This window comes from Bufo bufo, chromosome 9 (assembly GCF_905171765.1).
Source record: "Bufo bufo chromosome 9, aBufBuf1.1, whole genome shotgun sequence".
Classification (NCBI taxonomy): Eukaryota; Metazoa; Chordata; class Amphibia; order Anura; family Bufonidae; genus Bufo; species Bufo bufo.
In genome coordinates, this window is record NC_053397.1 from 43,099,364 (window position 1) to 43,113,954 (window position 14,591).

The window sequence follows — 14,591 nt, forward strand, 5'->3', positions numbered from 1 at the left end:
ACTGAGCTGCACCTAAACCACATGATCGATGAACATTATGTCACTGGCCTAGGGTAAGCTCCAAGTACCGATGCCTACTCAAATACCCCTTTAATCTTTGTATGCCCAGTGGTCTATGGCAGTTAATATTTTCACTGTCAACATCCTTGGTGATCTAGGGCATTCAGGGGGCTAATTCCACTATCTATGGAGGTTTTAAGCAATGAAAGTGTTCAAGAAAAGATTCATGGTGGACTAAGGCAGTGAGGTCTATATCACTCAGGGGGTTAATTACAGTATCAGTGTTCTAGGGTAGTCAGTCAAATGGTTAAGTTTAAGATTTCTAGTGGATGGCAGTGCTTACTTAGGTTCCAGTGGTCACTCACATCTCCAGGCTCCAGGAGTTGCTGTGGGAGCAGACATTTCCCTAAAGGGGAAGGCCCCATTGCTCTACAGCTAAGTGATTGTAACTGGTGCACAATAAAGATCACACAGTCCACAATCAATAAAGAAACATGGCACGCCCCAGTTATTTTATGGTTAGTTACTGAAATAAATCTGCGCAAATTCCTTAAAGAGATTTTCACCAATGGGCTTATACAAAAAACATGGGACCCCATAGCAAAGTTCAAAAGTCCACTCCCTCCATATATTTATCTTGTATTACTGTTGTTTTCCATATTGTAACTGTCGGGGCTTAAAGGGTATTCCCATCTGACACAAGGGGGACTAGGATGTACCCCCATTGTCTGATAGGTGCTGGTCCCACCTCTGGGACCTGCACCTACATCGAGAATGGAGCATGGAAGGTGGTGGCCTGGAGGACCCCGGGTTTATCCAGGTTCGGCCACCACCAACCGCTCTCTCCATATTGATGAATGGGAGCGCACCGCGCTTGCGCAGCCACCTTTCCCATTCATTTCTCTGGGGCCAACGGAAATAGAGCATGCACAGTGTGCCCTCAACAACTTTCAGGGCTCCACTGCTGGAACCTGCACCTCTCCGACAATGGGGGCATATCCTAGCCATGGGAAAACCTCTTTAAAACCAAGACCTGCTGCATGGGAGGCAAAAACCTCCCCAGCCAATGCCTGCCCACATTAGGGTATTTAAGGCACCTTTCCCTGTGGGAAGGTACCTTAGCAATAGGCTTTAGTTAGCTATTTTCCTTCGAAGGTATGGAACCCTGCTGTTTCTGTATTTGACGCATTGCTTCCTACCCTGACCTTTGGACTGTTTAATAGATTGCTCCTATGAAGGCTGCCTGTAATGACCGGCGTCACGCAAAGGGAGGGAAATGGGAAGGCCCTGTCCAAGGGAGAGGGAAAGGTGGTGACCCCTGACTCACCTTGCGGCTGGCACCTGACTGCCCTGACGTCCCAAGACGGGTTCCTCACCCGTACGCCGATCACGTGACTAAACCCTGGCTTTCCCTAAGATGAGCCCTATGTAGTGAACGGGGCGGTGGGATCACTAGTCCGCACCACTGACACTAAGAGGAAAACACCAAGGAGAGGACAGACAATACAGACAAACATATAATCCCAGGTGGGCGACAACAGCAGACCACAAAGGCCCAACAGGGATCCGGAGGGTAACGTTCTGGAACAACAACCAGGGAACACAGCTACACAGCTTCAGTGGGTCAGTATAGAAGTCCAGGCAGGAAGCTCTATATCTGGCAACCAGAGAAGTGGGAGAGGGGAATATAAGGAGGTTGGGAGTGCTGGACAAGAAACAGCTGAGGAGAAGGAGCTACGGATCCCTGAGTGAGCCAAAAAGGGTTGCAAGGCAAACCCAGAAAGCTACCATTAAGAAACAGCACAATCTATCTACATAGAGCGCGCAGCCACCCGCTGCGACTTCCTGACCCCGGGTATAACGGAGTCAGGCGTGGCTCTTGACACCCTCGTGACAGTACCCCCCTCTCTACGAGGGGCTTCCGGACACTCAGGATTAGGTCTCTCAGGATGAGAGGCATGAAAAGCCCGAACTAACCTGTCGGCGTTTACCTCAGACGCTGGAACCCACATTCTTTCCTCGGGACCGTAACCCCTCCAATGCACCAGATATTGAAGAGAGCGGCGGACCCGACGAGAATCAACAATTTTGGATATTTGAAACTCTAGATTACCATCCACAACAACAGGAGGGGGTGGCAGCGGTGACGGTTCTAGAGGTGGAACATACTTCTTGAGTAACGACTTATGGAAGACGTTATGGATTTTAAAAGTCTGAGGTAGCTCCAGGCGAAAAGCCACGGGGTTAATGATGGCTACTATTTTGTAAGGGCCAATGAACCTAGGACCCAGTTTCCAAGAGGGAACCTTTAATTTAATATTCCTAGTAGACAACCACACATAGTCATTCACTCCTAGGTCCAGACCTGGCGACCGACTCTTATCAGCCATGCATTTATATTTACCTCCCATATTTTTCAAGTTAGCTTGCACCTTCTGCCATACAGATGAAAGAGATGACGAAAACCGTTCCTCTTCGGGAACCCCAGAAGACCCCCCTCTTTGAAAGTACAGAATTGGGGATGAAAACCATATGCACCAAGAAATGGTGACCAGTAGATTCCTGACGGCGATTATTTATGGCAAACTCGGCTAACGGTAAATATGATGACCACACCTCTTGGTTTTCAGACACAAAACATCTTAAATATGTCTCAAGGTTTTGGTTGGTACGCTCTGTCTGTCCATTCGACTGAGGATGGAAAGCTGAGGAAAAGGACAAGTGTACCCCCAAATGGGAACAAAAAGCTTTCCAAAATTTAGAAATAAACTGGGTTCCCCGATCCGAAACAACATCGGAAGGGACCCCGTGAAGCTTCACGATTTCACTGATGAATACCTGAGCATTAGGTAGTGCGGGTAACGCAATGAAGTGTACCATTTTGCTAAACCTGTCCACTACTACCAAGATAACTGTTTTACCCGCAGACAAAGGTAATTCAGTGATAAAATCCATTGACAGATGTGTCCATGGCCTATTGGGAATGACAAGTGGCAATAAAGACTCTACAGGACGTGTATGAGAGACTTTCGTGCGCACACAAGTAGAACAAGAAGACACAGAATCCATTACATCCTGACGCAACCTTGGCCACCAAAAACGACGAGACAATAGCTCCAAGGTTGCTTTACTACCCGGGTGCCCAGCAAGTGGCGAATTATGATGTTCCTTTAATAATTCGAGACGCAGGTTCAACGGTACAAACAATTTCTCTGAGGGGCAAGAGACCGGGGCGTCCCCCTGGGCCTCTAACACCTTCCCCTCCAGAACAGAGTGTACCGCAGAGACAACCACTCCTCTTTGTAGAATGGGTACCGGATCACTCACATTACCCCCTCCAGGGAAACAACGAGATAATGCATCTGCCTTGGTATTTTTTGCCCCAGGACGATAGGTAATAACAAAGTTAAACCTGGTAAAAAATAGCGACCACCTAGCTTGTCTAGGGGTGAGACGCTTAGCTGATTTGAGGTACAGAAGGTTTTTGTGGTCCGTAATCACAGTGACGGGGTGGATTGCCCCCTCTAAAAAGTGACGCCATTCTTCAAACGCTAGTTTAATAGCTAATAGTTCCCTATTGCCAATATCAAAGTTCTTTTCTGCCTGGACCTTCCTAGGATCCATACGGAAACCTGAAGCAGATAATAAATAACTGTATTTCCTGAACGGCGAAGACACACTTTTCAATTTTAGCATATAATTTATTCGTCCGCAGGACCTGCAGTACCTGTCTGACATGCTCCTCATGTGTTTTCAGATCAGACGAATAAATTAAAATATCATCTAGGTATATCACCACAAACCTGCCGATAAGATGACTAAAAATGGAATTAACGAAATGTTGGAAGACAGCAGGAGCATTGGTCAGACCGAAAGGCATGACTAGATTTTCATAATGCCCCTCAGGGGTGTTAAAAGCTGTCTTCCACTCATCCCCTTCCTTGATATGAATCAGATTGTAGGCCCCCCTAAGATCAAGTTTGGAGAACCACCTAGCACCCGCAATCTGATTAAACAGGTCAGGAATGAGAGGAAGAGGGTATGGGTCTCGGATGGTTATCCGGTTTAATTCGCGAAAATCTAGGCAAGGACGCAGGCCCCCATCTTTCTTTTTAACGAAGAAAAACCCTGCAGCCACGGGTGAAGAAGAGGGTCTGATGTGTCCCTTAGCCAAGCTCTCGGAGATATAATCTTTCATGGCTTGTCTCTCCGGACCAGAAAGATTATATAACCTGGTCTTGGGTAATTTTGCACCGGGAATCAGGTTAACCGGGCAATCATAAGGACGGTGAGGTGGTAACTTCTGACAACCCTTTTCAGAAAAACGTCCTCAAAGTCCGAAACAAATGTAGGTAGAGTAGCTATGGAGGCGACTAAGCAATTGCTATTTAAGCAATTTTCTCTGCAATGCTCACTCCACTCCAATATCTCCCTGGCCTGCCAATCCACCACTGGATTGTGCGCTACCAACCAAGGAAGACCCAACACCACCGGAGTGGGAAGCCCCTCCAGAACATAACATGAAAGCAACTCGTTATGGTGGTCCCCCACCCGAAGGTGTAAGTTATGGACAATGTGAGTGAGGTTTCTCTGAGACAGAGGAGCAGAATCAATAGCGAATATGGGAATAGGTCTCTGTAGCGTACAGAGAGACAAACCCATAGTGTGGGCAAAATGGGCATCTATCAAATTTACTCCTGCTCCACTGTCTAGGAAAAAAGAAATAGTCTCCGTCTTAACACCAAAAACAACAACCGCTGGCAACACAAATTGCGATGTTCGTATGGATGAAACGTATACCCCCCGGCTGACATCCTCCACACAGCCTGGGGTTAGTAGTTTTCCGACGGTCTTTTGTTTTTGAGGAAGGAGGGACAGACATTAATGAAATGACCCCTCTCCCCACAGAAAAAACAAACCCCACACCTACGGCGAGCCTCAGGAGGATGAACCTGACGAGTAGTTCCTCCTAGCTGCATAGGCTCATCTAAGTCTGTACAGACTAACTGCTGCTTGGGAGGGGTTACCAATTGCTCCGGATTTTTCAATCTGTCCCTAAGACGTCTATCTATTCTGATAGAAAGGGACATAACCGCATCAAGGGAAAAGGGAGTCTCATACAGCGCAAGCGCATCCTTAATCCTTTTGGATAACCCAGAGCAGAACTGACTCCTGAGAGCCGGGTCGTTCCACTGGGTATCTGTAGCCCACCTACGGAACTCTGCGCAATACTCCTCTACTGGCCGCTCTCCCTGTAGGAGTCTCCGTAATTTTGATTCAGCCAGTGCGACTCGGTCAGGGTCGTCATATATGAGACCCAAGGCCCCAAAAAATTCATCCACTGACCGGAGAGCCTGGGAATCAGTGGGTAAAGAGAACGCTCAGGATTGCGGGTCCCCCTGCAGCAGGGAAATAACAACCCCCACCCGCTGTTCTTCATTACCAGAGGAGTAAGGGCGCAGCTTAAAATATAATTTACAGGTCTCACCGAACGTCACAAATTTGTCCCTTCCCCCAGAAAATCTGTCAGGAAGAACAACCTTGGGTTCCGCAACAACCTGGTTACCTGTAGCAATTGCTGGGCTTGTGGTCTGTTGCAATTGCTGCTGTTGCTGGAGGACCGACGCCTTCAATCCTGCCACCTCCAAAGACAGGCCTTGAAGTTGCTTTGACAAAGCAGCAATTGGATCCATACTGGATTCTAAGTAGGTAGAAAGAAAAAGTTTTTTATTTTTTTACCTACACAAAATAAGGGCCAGATATAATGTAATGACCGGCGTCACGCAAAGGGAGGGAAATGGGAAGGCCCTGTACAAGGGAGAGGGAAAGGTGGTGACCCCTGACTCACCTTGCGGCTGGCACCTGACTGCCCTGACGTCCATAGATGGGTTCCTCATCCGTACGCCGATCACGTGCCTAAACCCTGGCTTTCCCTAAGATGAGCCCTATGTAGTGAACGGGGCGGTGGGATCACTAGTCCGCACCACTGACACTAAGAGGAAAACACCAAGGAGAGGACAGACAATACAGACAAACATATAATCCCAGGTGGGCGACAACAGCAGACCACAAAGGCCCAACAGGGATCCGGAGGGTAACGTTCTGGAACAACAACCAGGGAACACAGCTACACAGCTCCAGTGGGTCAGTATAGAAGTCCAGGCAGGAAGCTCTATATCTGGCAACCAGAGAAGTGAGAGAGGGGAATATAAGGAGGTTGGGAGTGCTGGACAAGAAACAGCTGAGGAGAAGGAGCTACGGATCCCTGAGTGATATATTTACTGCCTAAATAAAGTATGAAACATGTTTTTAGCGTACTTTATTTAGGCAGTAAATATATATTTTGGATTAATACAAAAAACATCACCAATTAAACCTAGTTAATTGGATCCCTGAGTGAGCCATAAAGGGTTGCAAGGCAAACCCAGAAAGCTACCATAAAGAAACAGCACAATCTATCTACATAGAGCGCGCAGCCACCCGCTGCGACTTCCTGACCCCGGGTATAACGAAGTCAGGCGTGGCTCTTGACACCCTCGTGACACTGCCTTGACCTCGGCTTGTTCTTTGACTACAGTTTTACCTGACTCTTTAGTGTTCTGCAAGTGGGTCAGCAGCCTCTGAACTCACACTTCTCCACGAAGCAGTGGCCTGGTGTTTCCCCTGCAGCCGAGTCGAGATCCCTGTATAGTGTTTAAAGGGTGATGTACCAGTATATTGCCCTTAAGAGTAGCCCCAAACCAAATCAGTACAGTGTTCACACTTCAGTTATTTCCATCAGTTATTGTGAGACAAAACTAGGTGTGGGTCCAAACACAGAACAGGTGAATATCTTTCCATTATACCTTATCTATGAGTAGGTTTCGGCTCACAAAAACTGATAGAAATAACTGACCAAATAACTAAAGTGTGAACTCAGCCTAAGATGGGAGTCATGGGACCCATATTCTGGATATAGGAGCAGTGCCTCTTAATTCTGTGCCTATGTGCTGATCATGCAGCGACCTGTTGGGAAAGTGCAGATGGGAAGAATAGTAGTAGTTCTGACTAGTTCAAGGTGGCGATTTCTGCTCTGGCGCTCCCTAGGGCTGTGCCGTGACTCGAGTATTTCTTTTCTAGATTTATAATATGAGTAGTAGTACATATGGCAGTAAAAGGCACAGTTCCTAAGTATATTTCACAGTGTAGACTCTGGTATTAGCAGTGTATAGGCAGCAACAATGATAGTAGTTGTAGTACTCCTTGTCTCTCTCTCTCTCTCTCTCTCTAAGGACATTTTACAGTCTCTCCAAAGTAACCACAGGCATTCAATTAGGTTCTCATTAACTCTTTCTGCATGCAGATCTTAGACATGGATGCCCAGTCGGTCTCAAAGTATGGTAAGTGCCTGAAGCAATAATCCTTTCCACAGCAGCAAAGTCTCTTATATCATAAACCAGCGAATACCTTGCTATCTGAAGCTTGCATGGCCTGATTGGTTCTAGACCTTCTTATCTCCTTCTCTCTGGGTACTCTGGTTCTGAAATTGCTTCCTAGGCATCTAAATCCTAACTGAGGTTCTCTCGGCTTAGACATGGTCTGCGCTCTCATATATGCCCTTCCTTTAGCTTTCTTTAGAATAGACTTCTCAACTAACTAGCCAGGGGGTAGACCTGGTCCATCACCCTAGTATCCCAAACAGTCTGCCAATTTGTTAACTATTGGGTTGCCTATACATTGTTATTAAGTACACATAAAAGCAACAAATCACAGCATTTAACTCAATAACATTGCATTAACTCTGTTAGCAGTAATTGACTGTTTGCAGTAGTCTTTTGGGATACTTCACCCAATGCCTACAAATATTGAATTGCAGAAATAGTAGTGCCATACAGATAGCACTCCGCAGTGCTTCAGTGGGTTTTCGTGCCTTCGTTCTTCACCGCAGCTCCGGTTTGCAGACTCATTCAAGTGAATGGGTCCGCATCCGTGACACGGGGAGCACACGGTCGGTGCCCGCATATTGCAGACCCGCTGTTTGCGGGCTGCAATATGGCCACGGACAGGCAACTGCCATGTGCATGAGACCATAATGGTAGGTTGTGTGTGTGTGTGTTCAGGGGGAGGAGTTGTGCTGTAGTAAGAAGATCTATAAAATTGTGTATTTTTCACCCTATAAGATGCACTTGCCCATAAGACGCACATACGTTTTAGAGGAGGAAAATAATAATAAAAATATTTTTCTTTAGACCTCAGATCAAACCCCTAATCAGACATCAGCTTAGGGCCCCAATCAAACCCCGAATGTTAATCAGACCTCAACTCAGACCCCAATGTCAATAAGACCCCCTATCAGACCTCAGCTTAGACCTCCAATGTGAATATTACATCCAACCAGACCTCAGATCAGACCCCAATGTAAGTAAGTTTTCAGATCAGACCCCCAATGTGATATGACCTCCAATCAGATCTCAGATCAGGACCCCATGTTAATCAGACCCCTCTCTCCTGTTTCAGCCAGAGATCCAGGCCCGCTTGATCTTCCCGCTGCGTTGTGCTGTTACCCGGCGTTGCACAGAATGAGGTAACAGAGCTTGCCGACCAGGAAGCGGTGAATTCAGGGCCAGAACTGTTCTTCAGTTATTTGTATTCACCCCATGAGACGCACTGACATTTTCCCACCTAAAGTGCATCTTATAGGGCAAAAAATATGGTAATGCTTTTACAGTTTTTTTTGTTTTTTTATTAAAGAGATGTACCTAACAATTCCTGCCTTGGGCCTTTTTCACACATCAGTGATTCTCGGACATGTACTGTACTGTCCATGTTCACATATCCATTCTTGTACTCGGACATCAGTGGTTTTCCATGGGCCAGGGGTCCATGGTGATACCACGAAAGCATGCCTTACTTTTGTCCATGATTACGAATCTCTCAGGCAAATTACAGTCTATGGGTCTGAGAAAACCACAGACACAACACAGATGTGTCCGTGTTTTGTCAGGGATATTCAAGGACCATAGGAGATGCTCTGCAAATTAATATTTAGCCTAGCCATGTCCGGAATGCAGATGGCACACGGAGGGCAAAAAATAGACACACGGACCAAAGATGGATCCTTCATGGATGAACCACTGACAAGCTTGTCATGGATGCCATCACAACGTGTGAACCTGTAGAGGACCCGTGCCGTACATGTACGGTGCTGGTGGATGTGACTTAAAGGGAACCTGTCATGTGGATATTTCATTAAAATCTAACTAATTATATACAATCATCAACTACTAAAAAGTACCTTAGATGTATTCACTTACTGGTGTGACAGATGGTTACCTCATTATACACACAAAGATGCCGCATGCTAATGAGCTGATTGGAGTCCGGCGTGATGTCATTGAGTCCAGCGTATATTTAATTCAGAGCTATAGCCACTCCCCTGCCCACCTGCTGCTGATTCATATGGAAACAAACTGTCATTCAGCAGCAGGTGGGTGGGGAGAGTCAGGAGCTCATGAATATTCATGACTCATCATTATCAGCTGGAGCTTTTCAATACAAGATGTTGGCAGATTGACTGGGTCAATTAAAGAAAGTGACCCAGCATTGTGCTAAGAGAATCAGTCACTTATTTATGTTGCCCTTAGTTAGGACACCATAAAACTGGTGACAGGTTCCCTTTAAGGACCAGCACTGTACATGTACGGCGGGCTGATCAGGCGGGTGCAGGAGTTGTGCCCGCCCGATCAGCGGCACGGACCCGGCACATGTCAAATTTAAAAAAAACGGCCTGGTCTTTAACCTCCTCAGGACCGCCGTACGCAGGATTGCGTCTTCGCGGCGGTCCTGTTGTTCTGGGTGGACGCGCCGGTGCGTCCTCTCGCGAGACGCGAGATTTCGTGCATTGCCGGCCCGCGCATGCGCATCGCGGGCCGGCAAAAGTTAAAGAAGTATTTCATCACCAGCCTGCCAGCCACGATCATTGGCTGGCAGGCTGGCGATTTTCAAAAAATCAAATCAGAAGCCAAATAACAGATCTTATTAGTAAATATGATCTGTTATATGGCTTCTCTGCTCCTCTGCTGGTCCTTTTCGTCGGTTGGATCCAGCAGAGGAGCAGAGATCACTGTGAGTACCCACCAACACTACACCTTAGCCCCAGATCACCCTCCATCACCCCCATCATCCTAATTAACCCCTTGATCGCCCCCTGTCAATCACTTAGTGAAAGACAAAAAGTGATCAGTGTAAACTGTCACTTTTTTTTTCTCACTAGTATTGGCTGTTAGGTTTTAGGATTAGTTTAGGCCCCTTGGTTAGGTAGTTTAGCGTCAGTTAGCGCCCAGCCCACCGCACCGCAGTCACTTATTCGCTGATTAGCGTATCGCTAATCAGAATTTGTACTTTTATAGTATCTGTAAGTGATCAAAACTGATCACGGTCAGATCTATAATAGTATTAGTGTCACCTTAGCTCGCCCTCCACCCAAAACGCAGTGTTTGCCCGATCAGGCCTGATCGGTCGCCCACACGTGCGTTCACCCACGCCCGCCCCACCGCAGTGACAAAAAAAAAATTGTTTTTTGATCACTGCACATTCACTTTACACGCACTGCGGCGATAAAAAAATCAGTTTTGATATTTTTTATCAACCGCAGCGGCCTCCGGTACTTCACTAGCCTCCTCTTTGTAAGACAGGCTTGCTTTTTTTCTTGGGTAGTCTCAGGGAATACCCCTAAATTTAGTAGTCCAAAATGTCAAACAGGGGGTATTCTTCTGAAGAGGCCTACAGGATTCTGACCCAGTCGGATGAGGAATGGGAACCCTCATCTGACGAATCTAGCGGGTCAGAATATGAACCTGTGGAAAGCAGTGGCTCTCTGACCCAAAGTTCGGACGAGGAGGTGGAGGTCCCTGGCAGCACCAGGCGTACCCGGCCCCGTGTCGCTAGACCACAGGTTGTGCAGGATCCGTTTCAAGAGCAGCAGAGTGGGGCTGTCGCTGCCGGATCACGTGGTGAGGCATACACCAGCAGCGCAGCCCTTCCTGGACCTAGTACCAGCACTGCCGTACAACATGGTGACGTGGCGAGCACCAGAAGGGCAGTTGAAGCTGGTACGGTGGCACGTGCAGTAGTTACCCCGTCGCAGCCACCGCGCAGACAGGCCCGTAGAGCCCCTAGAATCCCTGAGGTGCTGGCAAACCCTGATTGGCAGTCACCAACTTCAGCCGCACCTGTAGTTCCCCCTTTCACCGCCCAGTCTGGAGTTCGGGTTGAGACGGCTCAAATCGGTTCGGCCCTGGGATTTTTTGAGCTGTTCTTGACTGCGGAGCTCTTGGACTTAGTCGTGGCAGAGACAAACCGGTATGCCACACAATTTATATCCGCCAACCCGGGAAGCTCTTATGCCCAGTCTTTCCGGTGGAAACCAGTCCAAGTTTCCGAACTTAAAATTTTTCTGGGCCTTCTCCTCAACATGGGTCTAACTAAAAAGCATGAATTGCGGTCATATTGGTCCACGAACCCAATTCATCACATGCCCATGTTCTCTGCTGCTATGTCCAGGACACGATTTGAGACCATCCTGCGTTTCCTGCATTTTAGCGACAACACCACCTCCCGTCCCAGAGGCCACCCAGCTTTTGACCGGCTCCACAAAATTCGGCCCCTCATAGACCATTTCAACCAGAAATTTGCAGATTTGTATACCCCCGAGCAAAACATCTGTGTAGACGAGTCCCTAATACATTTTACCGGGCGCCTTGGCTTCAAACAATACATCCCATCCCCGGTATGGGGTCAAATTGTATAAGCTCTGTGAAAGGGCCACAGGCTATACCCACAAATTTCGGATCTATGAGGGAAAAGATCAGACCCTGGAGCCGGTCGGTTGCCCTGACTACCTGGGGAGCAGTGGGAAGACAGTCTGGGACTTGGTGTCACCCTTATTCGGCAAGGGGTACCATCTTTATGTGGACAATTTTTACACAAGTGTGGCCCTCTTTAGGCATTTGTTTCTAGAACGGATTTGCGCCTGTGGCACCGCGCGAACTAGTCGCGTGGGCTTCCCCCAACGGCTTGTAACCACCCGTCTTGCAAGGGGGCAGAGGGCTGCCTTGTGTAACGAAGAACTGCTTGCGGTGAAATGGAGAGACAAGCGTGACGTTTACATGCTCTCCTCCATTCACGCAGACACGACAATCCAAATTGAAAGGGCAACCCGTGTCATTGAAAAGCCCCTCTCAGTCCACGACTATAATGCGCTCATGGGAGGGGTGGACTTCAATGACCAGATGTTGGCTCCCTATTTAGTTTCCCGCAGAACCAGACGCTGGTATAAGAAGGTGTCTGTATATTTAATTCAATTGGCTGCCTATAATAGTTTTGTTCTCTACAGTAAGGCTGGGAGAACAGGATCCTTCCTCAAATTCCAGGAAGAGATCATCGAGAACCTCATTTATCCAGGAGGTTCCGTGGCCCCATCCACCAGTGTAGTTAGCCGTCTACACGAGCGACATTTCCCCAGTGTCGTTGCTGGTACCTCAACCCAACCGCCACCCCGAAAAAAATGTTGTGTCTGTAGCAGGAGTGGAATAAGGCGTGACACCCGCTATTTCTGTCCTGACTGTCCTGACCACCCTGCCCTATGCTATGGAGAGTGTTTCCGGAAGTACCACACACAGGTACACCTAGCATAGGGATCACATCTCACCAGGACAGGCACACAGGGCTATTAGGGCCCATTCACTCACAGCTGCTGCAAACCTCTCCTTTCACCTGGGATAAAGTGCATAACGCACTTCGGCACATCTTTGGGCGATTTGCGCTTTGCACATTGTCCCATGGGGAAGGAGAGGTTTGTTCTATAAAGGTAAAAAAAAACAAAAAAAAAAAAACACCAGTAAGCAAAAAGGTTAATGTTCAGTTCAAAAAGTTAAAGTTTAGATGTTCTCTTCCAAAGTTAATAAAATTATTGTGTTGCGGCCTGGTTTTTTCTTTTTTTTTTCTTTTTTTTTACCTTCCAGGTGGACCAACCGATCGACTAGCTGCAGCACTGATGTGCATTCGGACAGAAGCATTGTGCTGCTGTCAGATTACACGCAAGTCGGTGTATGCGGCGCTGCAAGACGAGATTTCTCCTCTGCAGTAAAAGATATGTTTGCCGAGGCATATGAGCTGAGGAGGTGGCGGTGTTCATATACTTTGGCAAACACTTTGTATATATATAAAAAAAAAAATCCCGGCAATGATTTATTCATCCACATCGATTGATGTGAATGGAGAAATCGGGTTTGCCAGGGCATACGAGCTAAGTGGGTATGGATGTTGGGCGGAGCTCCTATGTCCTGGCAGACGCCTTTCCCCTCCTTTTTCTTTTTTTGGCAGAGATTTTTTCATCCACATTGATCGATGCGAATGAAGAAATCTGTGCCGTTCATTTTTTTCTTTCAGCCCACAGGCTGAACGGAAAAAAAAAATCTCATTACCCGTATGCTCAATATAAGGAGAATAGCAGAAACTCCTAATGCTGGGCATACATGTAATGATTGCGGAGACCCTCAAATGCCAGGGCAGTACAAACACCCCACAAATAACACCATTTTGGAAAGAAGACACCCCAAGGTATTCGCTGAGGGGCATATTGAGTCCATGAAAGATTGAAATTTTTGTCCCAAGTTAGCGGAAAGGGAGACTTTGTGAGAACAAAATCAAAAAAATCAATTTCCGCTAACTTGTGCCAAAATTTTTTTTTTTCTATGAACTCGCCATGCCTCTCATTGAATACCTTGGGATGTCTTCTTTCCAAAATGGGGTCACATGTGGGGTATTTATACTGCCCTGGCATTTTAGGGGCCCCAAAGCGTGAGAAGAAGTCTGGTATCCAAATGTCTAAAAATGCCCTCCTAAAAGGAATTTGGGCCCCTTTGCCCACCTAGGCTGCAAAAAAGTGTCACACATGTGGTATCTCCATATTCAGGAGAAGTTGGGGAATGTGTTTTGGGGTGTCATTTTGCATATACCCATGCTGGGTGAGAGAAATATCTTGGTCAAATGCCAACTTTGTATAAAAAAATGGGAAAAGTTGTCTTTTGCCAAGATATTTCTCTCACCCAGCATGGGTATATGTAAAATGACACCCAAAAACACATTCCCCAACTGCTCCTGAATACGGAGATACCACAGGTGTGACACTTTTTTGCAGCCTAGGTGGTCAAAGGGGCCTACATTCCAAAGAGCACCTTTCGGATTTCACAGGTCATTTACCTACTTACCACACATTTGGGCCCCTGGAAAATGCCAGGGCAGTATAACTACCTCACAAGTGACCCCATTTTGGAAAGAAGACACCCCAAGGTATTCGCTGATGGGCATAGCGAGTTCCTATAATTTTTTTTTTTTTGACACAAGTTAGTGGAAAATGATGATTTTTTTTTTTTTTCTTACAAAGTCTCATATTCCACTAACTTGTGACAAAAAATAAAAACTTCCATGAACTCACTATGCCCATCAGCGAATACCTTGGGGTCTCTTCTTTCCAAAATGGGGTCATTTGTGGGGTAGTTATACTGCCCTGGCATTCTAGGGGCCCAAATGTGTGGTAAGGAGTTTGAAAT

General features: G+C 47.0%; 1 protein-coding gene across 3 annotated transcripts in view; it reads right to left on the reverse strand.

Moving 5' to 3' along the window:
* Positions 1 to 14,591, reverse strand: part of LOC120978577 — an 875,253-nt gene that overhangs the window by 607,834 nt on the left and 252,828 nt on the right. The window lies entirely within an intron of this gene.